The sequence below is a fragment of the Chenopodium album genome, chromosome 7 (assembly GCF_948465745.1).
Source record: "Chenopodium album chromosome 7, dcCheAlbu1.1, whole genome shotgun sequence".
In the NCBI taxonomy this organism is placed as follows: Eukaryota; Viridiplantae; Streptophyta; class Magnoliopsida; order Caryophyllales; family Amaranthaceae; genus Chenopodium; species Chenopodium album.
The window spans coordinates 23,822,754-23,835,793 of NC_137840.1; the positions used below are offsets into that span (position 1 = coordinate 23,822,754).

General features: G+C 40.2%; 1 non-coding gene across 1 annotated transcript; it reads right to left on the reverse strand.

Annotated features, from left to right (window-relative positions):
- Nucleotides 1-1,826: 1,826 nt before the first annotated feature.
- LOC145641097 (small nucleolar RNA R71) lies at nt 1,827-1,933 on the reverse strand. The gene has a single exon (XR_014115164.1). It is a non-coding gene; the product is annotated as a small nucleolar RNA R71 (small nucleolar RNA).
- Between the last annotated feature and the right edge of the window lie 11,107 nt (nt 1,934-13,040).

Consider the following 13,040-nt stretch of genomic DNA (forward strand, 5'->3'; position numbering starts at 1 on the left):
CGGGCGCGCATATGTCGTGTGCGGGTGCGCATCGCTGGGTTTCTGATTTCTTTGCGCCTTGTTGTCCAAGTTTCTTTCTTTTGGGGGAGCCAAATATATATAGACGGGACTCTTTGTAAAATAGGACACTTAGTACTAATTCCATAGAATATTAGCCTAATCTTGAGAGAGAAAATAGATAGTTATTCAAGCATCCTTTATTTAATCTTCAATCAATCAAGCAAAAATCCAAGTTTTCATCTTTCATTAATCCTTTCTTTAGTAATCCCTTCTCTTTGCCTTTAGTATTGTTTATTTGTTTTATTATTACTTATTCTTGTTAATCTTATTAGTTTATCTAGTTGTTATTGATTTCATTGATTTTAATCATGTTTTGTTTTGAGTTTCTTGAGTTAATTTCTAGTTTTGATATTATGTTTAATCTCCCTTCTCTAGGCTAAACTTTTAGCTAGGGGAAGGGGGTGGAAGATATGATTTGATATTGGATGAATAATGATGGTTGGATTGAACTTATGCCATATATTGATGAAAGACATGATTTTTATTAGCTTGAGATTATTGTTGCTCTCTATTTGATGTTTTCTAGTTTAAATGCATGAAAGTGATTTGAACTAGATTAGGATCATCTCTATTTTAATGATTGCATGAGAATGAGTTATTAAAGTGGAGTTTTTTTTATGGATTGTGCTTCTTTATTCTATTGATTTGATTGTAACTAATAGGATGCATGAGAATGATCCTTATTAGTGTAGACCTCTTTCATTGATTTGCCTAGACTATTGCATGAGGATGAATTTCTTAGGTAGAATCTTGTGTTCTTTGGCATGTGTTTCATGATAATCACCATTATTCCTCCCTTTCTAATCATATTGGACACCCCCGTATCCCTAGCGTCATTTTCCCTTTATTTTAACCATCATTTTCGTACTTTATTGTGGTTTTAGTGTTCTTACTCAACAAAACCAACAAAAACAATCTCCTTTTCACTCTTGCATTAGTGATTATTGATGTTGAATTAGCGTGCTTCCCTAGTGGTTCGACCCTTTACTTTCCACTAACTAGTTTAGTGTAGGTTTAGGTATTATAAATGAATAATTTTGTTAGGGTAGTAGCTTAACGACCTATCTAACCCGTGATCAAATTTTGGCGCCATTGCCGGGGAAGCGGCTTGTTTAGCGTCTTCTATTGCATTTGTTAGAGTCATTTTACTTTCTTTTCTTTTTGTTTTTTTTGTTTTATCATCCTTGTCATTGCTAATTGTTTGCTTAGCTTTGGTGAATGCGTAGGAGGTCTCAAGGAGCACCCTCACATCAAATTGACCACAAAATCAACTGAACCTTGAGACAAGTCCGTAGGCTTTATCAAGACGAGGGAAGAGGTTTTGGTGATATAGTTGATAGTGAGAGTGATTCTTACTCTTCAAGTTCACCAAGAGGATCAATGGCGGGACAAGAGAATGATGTTTTGTTTCGTGAGTTCGAAAATTCGGAGGATTATGAGCTCACGGGAAGGATTTTGCTACCCGTCATGGAAACCAACTTCTCAATCCATCCACAATATACAAGAATGGTCTAATCATATCAGAGGAATTTTCCGGAAGTGCAAGTGAGGACCATATTGAACATTTGGACCGATTCCTTGAATTGTGCGCAATGATGCAAACCAATGAACTGAGTCAGGACTACATTCGTGTGCACCTTTTTCGGAAATCTCTGACCGGACGAGCAAAGAAATGGCTAAAGCAAGTAAAGCCTAACACTCTCACAAGATGGAGGGAGGTGGTAAAGGCGTTCTTGAAGCGCTTTATCTCCGAGGAGAAGACTGCCGAAATGAGAAGGAAAATTGCATCATTTGAGCAAGATGATGATGAAAGTCTTGGTGAAGCATGGGAGAGATTCAAAGAGTTGTACAAGCATGTCCCCACCATGAGTACAATTAAGGGTTGCTCATGCGGTTTTTCTACGACGGATTGGAGCCCATGTCAAGAGCCAATTTGGATGCGGGGGCGGGTGGTCAACTAATCAAAATCCCTCAAAATTAAGTTGAAGCCACAATATAAGAGGTAGCAAAGAATTACTCTTGGAGGGACTGAAATAGAAATGCTCCAAAAAGAGGTGGTATTTACGAATTGGAGAAAGTTTATCAATTACAACATCAAATTGATCAACTAACAAAAGGGCTTTCCAAGTTGAACACGAGTGTGAATGCAAGTTCAAGTGGTGGAGCAAGCTCTTCTCAAGTTAACTCTTTCTCTTGTAAAAATTGTGGAGGAACGAACCATGATACATCTTATTGTGGAGGTTTAAGCCTCGAACATGTAGCGGCATACAACACAAGGCAAGAGGGATTTAGAGGAAGCGGCGGTGGAGTAGCTTGGAGACAACCACCACCCGGGTTTATACCTCAACCTCAACAATGGAACCAACAAGCTCAACCTTCCTACAACTCCAACCATTAATATCAAAATCCATCTCCATCTTAACCCCAAAACCCAAGAGGAAGCTATCCAAGGAACAACCAATACAACAATCAAACCCAAGCACCTCAAAGAAATCATCAAGAACAAGCACCTCAAGCGGAGCTAACTCAAACTCAACTCCTCCAAGCCATGCATGCGCAAATGCAATCTTTGGGGAAATAAATGCAAGAGATAAGAGCTCACAATAAAATGGTTGATTCACAACTAGCTCTGTTGGCCGAGAGAACTCCTTTCAATTCACCATCTACTCTACCCGGACAACCACAACCTAACCCATCTCACAACCCAAAACCCGATACATGAAAGGCGATCACATTGAGGTCGGAAACTTCTTAAGAAGGGCCAAATGAAGGGGATAGTGAGGAAAAGAAGGGAGGAGAGGAGAGTGTGAATGAAAATAAGGGAGGTGACAACGAAAAAGGGTGATGAGATAGAAGGAGGTTCGGAGAAGAAGAAGCTTGACAATGAGAAGACAACTTCAAATCCTAGTGAGGCTAGGTATCTTGATGGACTGGTTCCTTTTCCCGGTCGGCTTGCGGATAGGAAGTTGAATGAAAAGTTTTTCAAAATTTCTTAGTGTCATGAAGAATTTGCATATCAACCTCCCTTTTCTTAAAGAGTTGAAACAAATGCCATCTTACTCCAAGTTCCTTAAAGATATTCTCACCAACAAGAGGAAGCTCAATGATGAGCTTATCACCCTTCCACATAGAGTGAGTGCACTTGTCCAACATAAGATGCCCAAGAAGGAAAAAGACCCGGGAAGTTTCACTTTGCCGGTGAAAATTGGGAACATGGAAGCTAGGGGCGCCTTAGCCGATCTTGGAGCAAGTGTTAGTTTAATTTCTCTATCCATTGCTAAAAAACTCAATATACAGATGATCCCTACAAGGAAGACAATTCAATTGGCCGATCGGTCAATGAAATTACCTTGTGGAGAGCCTGAGGATGTTCCAATTCAAGTGGACACATCTACGTGCCATGTGACTTTGTAGTGATGGATATGGAGGAAGATGTTAACAATCCTTTGATTTTGGGACATGAATCTCTTAAAAAATTGGGGGCGGTCATTAATTTCAAGAACAACACCATCACATGTGAGGTGGCCGATGAAAAGATTGTCTTTGTGTTTACTAAGTTGCTCAAGACCCCCATAGTTGAAAAATGCTATATAGTTGATGTTATGAATGAGGAGCTAGATCGCTTGGGGAGGGTCGTGATGAGGCCTCAAGATCCAATGATAGAAGCTCTTACATGCAAAGAAGAGTTCCACTCTCAAGAAGCTAAAGAGTTTGTCATGGTAATGGAGGAATCCTCAAAGGGAGAAGCTGAACAACAAGTTGAGATCGAGTTTGAGTCCAAGGAGGAGAAATTGGAGGAGAGTTCTTAGCCTCCTCCCAAGGTAGAACTCAATCCCCTCCCTCCTTCTTCGAAATATGCTTTTCTTGATAAGGAGGGAAAATACCCTATTATTGTAAATGCTACCCTAGATGATCTTAATTTGGAAAAACTTATTGATGTTTTAAGAAAATATAGGGATGTGATAGGGTATAGCATTGATGATATCAAAGGTATTAGACCTTCTTTATGCATGCATCGTATTCATCTTGAAGATGATCACTCCACCTCCATTGAACCTCAAAGAAGGTTAAACCCCAACCCCAAACTACGTGAGGCAGACATCATCTATGCTATCTCCGATAGCAAATGGGTTAGCTCATTTCATGTAGTTCTAAAGAAGGCTGGAATGACCATAATCAAGGATGAAAAGGGAGAGGAAATCTCCACCCGGACGGTAACCGGGTGGAGAATGTGCATTGATTATAGGAGATTGAACAAAAACACCAAGAAAGATCATTTTCCTCTCCCTTTCATGGACTAAATGCTTGAAAGGCTTTCTAACCATGCTTTCTTTTGTTTCTTGGATGGGTACTGCAGATTTTTCTAAATCCTTATCCATCCAAGTGATCAAGAGAATTACTTTCACATGTCCATATTGGACATTTGCATACCGAAGAATTCCATTGGGATTATGCAATGATGCCTTTACTTTTCAAAGATGCATGACTTCCATTTTCTCTGAGATGCTTGAAAAAGAAATTGAAGTTTTCATGGATGATTTTAGTGTTAGTGGCTCGTCTTTTGACACTTGTCTTTTTAACCTTGAAATTTTTCTAAAAAGGTGTCAAGATACGAGTTTGGTTTTAAATTGGGAAAAGTGCCATTTTATGGTCGAGGATGGCATTGTCCTCGCCCATAAGGTTTCAAAAAATGGCATTGAGGTTGATCCGGCCAAAGTTTCGGTGATTGAAAAGTTGCCCCCTCCTACTTCCATGACTGGGTACGAGCTTTTCTTGGGAATGCCGGTTTTTACCGGAGGTTTATCAAAGATTTTTCTTCAATCACCAAAACTTTGACCGAATTACTCTAAAAAGAAGTTGTTTTGAGCTTCAATGTGGCTTGCTTTGAGGCATTTCGTAAGCTCAAGGAAGCCCTCATTTCTTCTCCCATTGTGCAAGCTCCGGATTGGAGCTTGCCTTTTGAGCTAATGTGCGATGCTAGTGACTTTGCAGTAGGTGTCGTTCTTGGTCAATAGAAATAATGGAAATCATGTGTCATCTACTATGCAAGTAGGATTCTAGATGAGGCTCAAAAGAATTACACAACAACGAAGAAAGAGATGTTAGCGGTACTGTTTGCATTCGATAAGTTTCGGTCCTGTCTTATATGCTCAAAAGTTATTGTGTACACGGATCACATGCGGTATCTCATGACCAAGAAAGAAGCAAAGTCTCGCTTGATCCGTTGGGTTCTCTCTCTCCCAGACTTTCACATAGAAATGAGTGACAAAAAAGGAGCGGAGAACTATGTAGCGGATCATTTGTCTAGGCTACCTTTTGAAAACAAGGAGGATGTACCGATTAATGATGAGATAGGATTCAAGGCTCTCATGGATTTGGTGTCAACTTTTACCCATTGGTACGCGGATATAGCCAACTATCTTGCGTGTGGAGTCGTTCCCCCGGAGTTCTTCTCAACTAAAGAAGAAGTTTTTCAAGGAAGTGAGAAGGTACTTTTGGAATGACCCATACCTATTCAAGCAGTGTGGAGATGGCCTTTATCGGAAGTGTATTCCAGATCATGAAATTCTTAGAGTTTTTGAGCATTGCCACTCACTACCATGTGGAGGACATGGTGGTGCTGACAAAACGGTGGCAAAAATCTCTCAATCTTTATTGTGGTGGCCGACAATGCATAGAGACGCCTACCAATTCGTTGCGCAATGTGATAGATGTCAAAGGAGCGGAGGCATTACCAAGAGGGACGAAATGCCCCAACAAAGTGTTTTAGAAGTTGAACCTTTGAATGTTTGGCGGGTGGATTTTATGGGGCCTTTCGTTTCTTCTTGTGGAAATCTATATATCTTGGTAGCGGTCGATTATGTGATGAAATGGATTGAAGCCATACCCTCACCTACCAATGATCACAAGGTTGTGCTTAAGCTTCTAAATAAGATCATTTTTCCTAGGTTTGGAGTTCCGAGGTTGCTAATTAGTGATTGAGGCTCCCATTTCGCCAAAAAGCAATTTGAAGCTCTTCTAAAGAGGTATGGCATTCATCACAAGGTTGGATTACCTTACCACCCTCAAACCCAAGGACAAGTGGAGGTCTCAAATCGTGAAATCAAAAATCTTCTTGAAAGGATGGTGAAAAAATTAAGAAAAGATTGGTCTCTCAAACTTGATGAAACACTATGGGCTCTTAGGGCGGCGTACAAGACTCCAATAGGCACAACCCCCTATGGGTTGGTCTATGGAAAGGCTTTTCACTTGCCGGTAGAGTTAGAATACAAGGCTTGGTGGGCCATCAAAGAGCTCAATATGGATTTATCGTTGGCCAGGGAGAAGAGATGGCTTAACCTCAATGAACTTTAAGAGCTTAGAGATGATGCTTATGAGAGCTCAAGGTTATATAAGAAGAAGACGAAAGAGTGGCATGACCAAAATATTCGAAACAAGAACTTTAAGGTTGGAGACAAGGTTTTGCTTTTCAACTCAAGGCTTCGTTTGTTTCCGGATAAACTCAAATCAAAGTGGTTGGGTCCTTTTGTGATATCAAAGACTACTCCTTATGGCTCCTTTGAGTTAGATGCGGATGGTAACAACTTTATGGTTAATGGTCATTGTTTAAAGCATTACTTTTGCAAGGAAGAAGTTGGTATCATCGAATGTATAATGCTTGATCCCTTGGATCCCAAGCCTCCCACTTGAAGAATTTTCCTCATGGTCAAGCTAGTAACCTCATAAATAAGCGCTTCTCGAGAGGCAACCCGAGTTTCTAAGTCCTTTCTATATATTTTTTTAAATATTCCAATTTCACTGTCTTCTTTGAATTTGATTTTGAATTTCATTTTTCTTCTTTTGGTTGATAGATGTTTGGCTAATGAAGGAGCAAACAATTTTCAATATCAAAGATGAGAGGAGAAAGAAGTTGAAGTTGCTCTGCGCGGCCAATGTGCGGGCGCGCAGCCCTGTCAAAACCCGCACACCTTTATTAAAAAATTGGAGATTAGAGACAGATGGTTTGCGCGACCTAGTGCGCGACCTCTGTGTGGGAGTGCAGGGGAAGGTGTGCGGGCGTGAAAGTACTGTCAGAAATCGCACATCTTAATTTAAAATTGGAGATTCGAGATAGAAGGTTTGCGCGACCTCTGTGCGGGCGCGCAAGCACTGTCAGAATTCGCACAACTTAATTCAAAATTGGAGATTCGAGACAGAGAGTCTGCGAGACCTAGCGCGCGACCTCTATGCGGGCGTGCAGCATTCCTGTGCGGGCGCGCAGAGCTGGGAAAATCGGGTTTTAACCCCTTCTTCCCCATTTTGCCCCATATTTCCACGAGCCTCATTTGATGCTCTCTTCTCTCTCCTCACAAAATCAAACCCTAACCTTCCAATTTCACCCATTTCTCACAAATTCCATTGATTTTCCTTCAAATCCATCAAAAATTTTCACTCTACTCACAAATTTACCCACTTTCTCTCTCCAAAATACCCAAAAATCCTCCGTTTTCATGGTTTGCAAGCTTAATTGAAGGTGGTGTTCTTTGAGGTTCTTAGTGGTGTTCAAGCTTCTATTTAGTGGTATATATAACTTTAAATTTTGCTATTTTATTACTTACTTTCACTTGTTAATGCAAAATTTTTAGTTATTAAGCATGGATTAGCTTGAGTGAGTTTCATGTGATTTTGATTTTCTTTGTTAAGGATTTGTTGGTTATTAGTGTGATATTTAGTTATTTTGGGACATTGTTGTTGACATTATTGATTTGGAAGCTATTTTCATGGAATTAAGTTGAGCAATTTTGAGTTAGTATTGATGATAACGCAACTATTTTCATGAACATTGCTTATTATCATAATGTACAGTACTAACCTTTTCAGATTGTAACACTTGGGTTGTTGTTGTTGTGTTTCAATTATTGGTTGAGTTCGAAGGGAGTTCTCTTTTGGTTTGGTTGTTTGTATTGCTTGAGAACACAACGAGCAAAAGGAAGAGCAAAAAGGAGCCCAGGTTAAGGGTTGAGGAACCAAGTACTCAAACTCAACAAACTCAAGCTCAAGGACCAAATATTTCCCCTCGATTGAGATTCTTGAACAAGGTACATGCTACTTTCTTTAGTGACCTTCAAGGACGAAAGCTAAACCCCTCGAGACACTATGATCAACATTCTATGAGAGCTTTGGGGATTGACGATGACATAAGGTTGCTCTTTGACAACTTAGGGATAAGTGAGTTCATTAAGCATCAATTTTGAACATATAAAGAGCCCACCTTCGAATTCCTGGCCTCATTTGAAAAGGAGCCTTATGGGAACAACGACTTCCGAATTTCCTTCTAACTGTTCAACAACCACCACACGATGACTCTTAGTGATCTCAATACATTATTGGATTTGAACCCCGAGGTTGACCTCCTTGCCCCTTCATTGAGCCTATTCCTAGAGTACGATGCATTTCGATGGTGGTAAACGATTACCGATTTTGAAGAGTTTAACACTAGGTATTCGGTGGCCAACCATATTATCCACCCTGTGCTCCGTATTCTTCACCGCATTCTGGGGTTTGCGGTGTTTAGCAAGTAATACTTGAGTAAGCTCTCTCATGAAGAGCTATTTACTTTGTGGGTTGCCACTAGGGAGGAATTAAAAGGGTGGCTCAATATGGGGTACTGGTTCGTCATGTGCTGCGAGGCAATCAAGTCGGGTCACAAGACAGGAGAAATTGCCCTTGGTGGGATGATTACAAGGATTGCCAAGAAGCTTAACTATGAACACTTCTTCCCCTCATGCACTCAAATAGGGTCCGACAAAGATCTATTCGTGGACATACATCAAATGAGAAGGTCGAGGTTCCTCCAAGGAACTTCATATGCCAACAATTTTCATGCTTGGACGGTTTACCGCGAGCACCATTGTATCTTTCCATACCCCAGCTGTACATCCTTAGAGCAGAACGCTAGGAATGTATAGAAAATTCCACGAGACAATGGTGTGCTACCCACTGCTCTGGGTGGCGCAAGGAATATGGTAGTCGAGCAACAACAGCAACAGCAGCAGTAACAACAACAACAACAACAACAAAAATAACAAAAACATCATCATCAACAACAACAACAACAACATCAAGGCATATGTAGCCTTGAACAACAAATGGTGAGCATACAACTTGGCATCAGAGCCTGATGGAGAACCAAGAGGGTTTGTTTATGCAAATCCAAGATCTCTATGCTGCGGCCGTGGATAGAGGGGAGGTCACCCCCCGGTAAATTACCCCTATTGGCCACCCAAACAAGGCTCGGTCCCTCAGTGGCAAGGATCACAACCTACTTGGCCCTATTGGCAAGGGCCCTCCTCCCACGGTGTTTTCCGGGTAGACTACCCGACGGAAACCTGGTACAATTATCGTGCCCCCGGGGGGAGCGATTTTAGGGGTGACCCCAACTATCCATATGTCTACCCTACCTAACCTTCCCCTCTTCAGCTTCCCGCCCCTTTCGACCCGTTGCCTGAATGGCAAAAAGACCTCTTCCGAGGTCACTATGGTTGGCCTCCAGGTTTCTCTTACGACACCGAGGATGATGGAGATGATGACAAAGCCGGCCCTAGTGGCCACTAGCCCCCCTTGTTCTTTATCTCTCCCCTTTGCCCCCTCCTAATGTTTTAATTTGGCGCACCGCGGACGGTGCATTGTTTTAGTGGGGGGGTGTGTAAGAGGCAAAGGGATGTTTTTTTTATAGTGTGGGGGAAGGCTTGTCATCATGCTAGTGTGGGGGGGATTTCATTGTAGGTGGTAGAGCTCTTATGGTTCGGTTGGCTTTATCATGTTTTGATGTTGATTTATCTCCTTGATTGCGATGATGATGTCTCTAGGTGATTTTGATAAGCTTTTGCTGATGAATTTTCAAGTGTTTGTGTAGGTGATGGCGCTCCCATGAAGAAAAATCCAAACTCCCGATAGTCCAAATTTCCCTTAATCCAAATTTTTTTAGTTTGTTTTATTTTATTTCTATTTTTATATTTTGTTTAAATTCTTGGTTTCTTTCTTCGATTTTTAACTTTTTTATTTATTTTTGTTTTATCTCAGTCGTTTCATTCATTTTGGCTCACTTTTCAAGCTTGGAAATGGAGATAAAGGGGAAATCGAGCCCCCTCGGTGAGATTGCATAATTTATCTTGTCTAAATTTCAAGCGGCATTTGGTGAGACCGTTCCTCTGTTTTATTTTCTTTTTCTTTGGGTATTTAGCTTAGGAAGAAGTTGAATGGTTCGAGGATGTTTGCTTTTGGTTCTATGGAACCTGGGATCGTTGATGTTGTTATTGAACGATCACTTGTATGACGATTGGGATTTAATTGGATTATATGCCTCGTATGTAAACCTTTTTTATTTCTTCCTCTTTCTTTCGTTTTGTTTTCCCCTTTTTTTGTTACAAGCATAATTATGAAAATTTGAAATGATTTTGATTTGTAATTTTCTCACTCTATTGGATTGGTTTGCCTCTCTTGACAATGTGTCTTTGAATGCTTATCTTCCTAGTTGATGAGGGTTTACACGGTTTGAGAATGCTTTGGGTTGAATTAGACACATTGTAAGCTAAGGTAGCCCGGTTTAGATCTTTTGAGGACGTTTGAACCCTTAGTTCATGGGAAAGTGGTAAGATGGTGTTGCTCTCTATGGTGGATTGGATTCCCTTGGTTGGTATTTGCTATATTTCTTATCCCGTGTGAGCGTCATTTATTCTATCCTTCATCATTCTTGTGAGCGGCATTTAGGATCCTTAACTATGCATGTCTTAATCTTTGTATTGGCGTCTAGCTCCCAAGATCGTGACCATGTAACTCTAGAGGAGGAAGAGGGCATTTCTTCTCATTTTTCTTTATTTTCTTTGTGTTTTGTTACAAATTTGGTTTTCATTTTTACATTCACCCACTTGCTAACCAATTTGAGCCTTATTTCCCCTTTCTTGACTTAGCCATATTATAACCTATCGGCCTATGTTCTACCAACCCTTGTAGTTAGTGAAGCATTGGCTTGTGAGGTTCGAGTTTGATAATGTTGAAATTGAGGAAGAAAGTTGCGTAATTTGGTTCAAATAAGGTTTTGAAATATTAATCATGAAAAGAGTATGCAAAAAGGTTTGGCAAGAAAGTTCAAACTCATGAAAACCAAGCAAAAAAAATAAAAAATATAAAAAAAGAGTGAAATAAAAAAAATAAATAAAAAAAAATATGAAAAAGATTGAAGTAATGTGGTGTTGTTTGTTTTGGAAGGTTGTAAGTTTGAGAATAGGTTCAATTATTAGGATGTTCTTGAGAGATGCTCACTCTTACGTTTCACTTAGGAGTTTTCACTAAAATTTTCAAATTGTTTCCCAACCATAACCCCTAACCATGACATTACAACCCTACATCAGACCCTGGGATTCTACAGGGGCTTGGTCAAAGAACAGTGGAGGGAGATAGATTTTAACCCTTTGGAGAGAGTATGCATAATTGAGATGTCGGGATGACCTTATGATTCAACATAAAAATTTCAGTTTCCGGTTCCCTCGAGGAATCATGAGCAGCTATCTAGGGGATGAATTGAAGCTAGTGGAGAGAACGCAGACCGTCTTGGTTGGGGCTAGGGCGGAGAATGAAATCATTAGTTCTCTACGCTTCGCTTAGGTTTGTCTTTTTAATCCTTGAGCATCTTGGAACGTGTTTTCCCTCTTTGAATTGAGAAAGATAAGTATTCTTTGGTGCATTTATTTGCATAGGAGTCAAAATTGAGCATTTCATTTCCTTGAGGCTTGATTGGTTTTGCTAAAACCTTGACATGTTATGTTTGTTGTGTTTGTCTTTTTGTTCTTGTTTTCCTTGCTTGAGGACAAGCAAGAGGGAAGTGTGGGGGATTTTGATGAGTGGCATTTATGCCACTCTTTTATCCTTTTTCTCTAAGGATTTTCCCCTCATTTGCACTTGTTTGGCCCTTTTTCTAAGCATTTTTACCTAGTTTTGCTCCCTCTTTTCGTTTCACCTTTATCTTCCCTTCTCATAGTCTTCTCGCCTTGTTTTTATTTTGATTTCCATGCATTTGTTTTGTAGGTACTTTGTGCCGAAAGAAAGAGGATTTTGAGAAGCCAAGCAAACTGTTTTGCGCGGGGTGTTGTGTGGCTGTTGTGCGGGCGCGCAGCCCTGTCAGAACCCGCGCAACTAGGCTGAAGAAACAGAGCCAAACCAGAGAGTTTGCGCGACCTATTGTGCGGCTTCGGAGCGGGCGTGCGACCGGCTGCGCGGGCATGCAACTTGTTGTGTGGGCGCGCTGGTTTACTGTGCGGGCACGCTTGCTTTCCCCGTACCCTCAAAGTTGCGGCCGCGCACTATGCTGAGAGGGCGCACACATCTACTGCGCAGGCGCGCACCGCCGGGTTTATGATTTCTTTGCGCCTTATTGTCCAAGTTTCTTTCTTTTGGGGGAGCCACATATATATAGACATGACTCTTTATAAAATAGGACACTTAGTACTAATTCCATAGAACATTAGCTTAATCTAGAGAGAGAAAATAGATTGTTATTCAAGCGTCCTTTATGGTATTCAACTTTGCTCAAGTTTTAATCTTTAATCAATCAAGCAAGAATCCAAGTTTTCATCTTTCATTAATCCTTTCTTTAGTAATCTCTTCTCCTTTTCCTTTAGTATTATTTATTTGTTTTATTGTTACTTATTCTTGCTAATATTATTAGTTTATCTAGTTGTTATTGAATTCATTAATTTTAATCATGTTTTGTTTTGAGTTTATTGAGTTTATTTTTAATTTTGATATTATGTTTAATCTCCCTTCTCTAGGCTAAACTTTTAGCTAGGGGAAGGGGCTGGAAGATATGATTTGATATTGGATGAATGATGATGGTTGGATTAAACTTATGCCATATATTGATGAAAGACATGATTTTATTAGCTTGAGATTATTATTGCACTCTATTTGATGTTTTCTAGTTTAAATGCATGAAAGTGATTTGA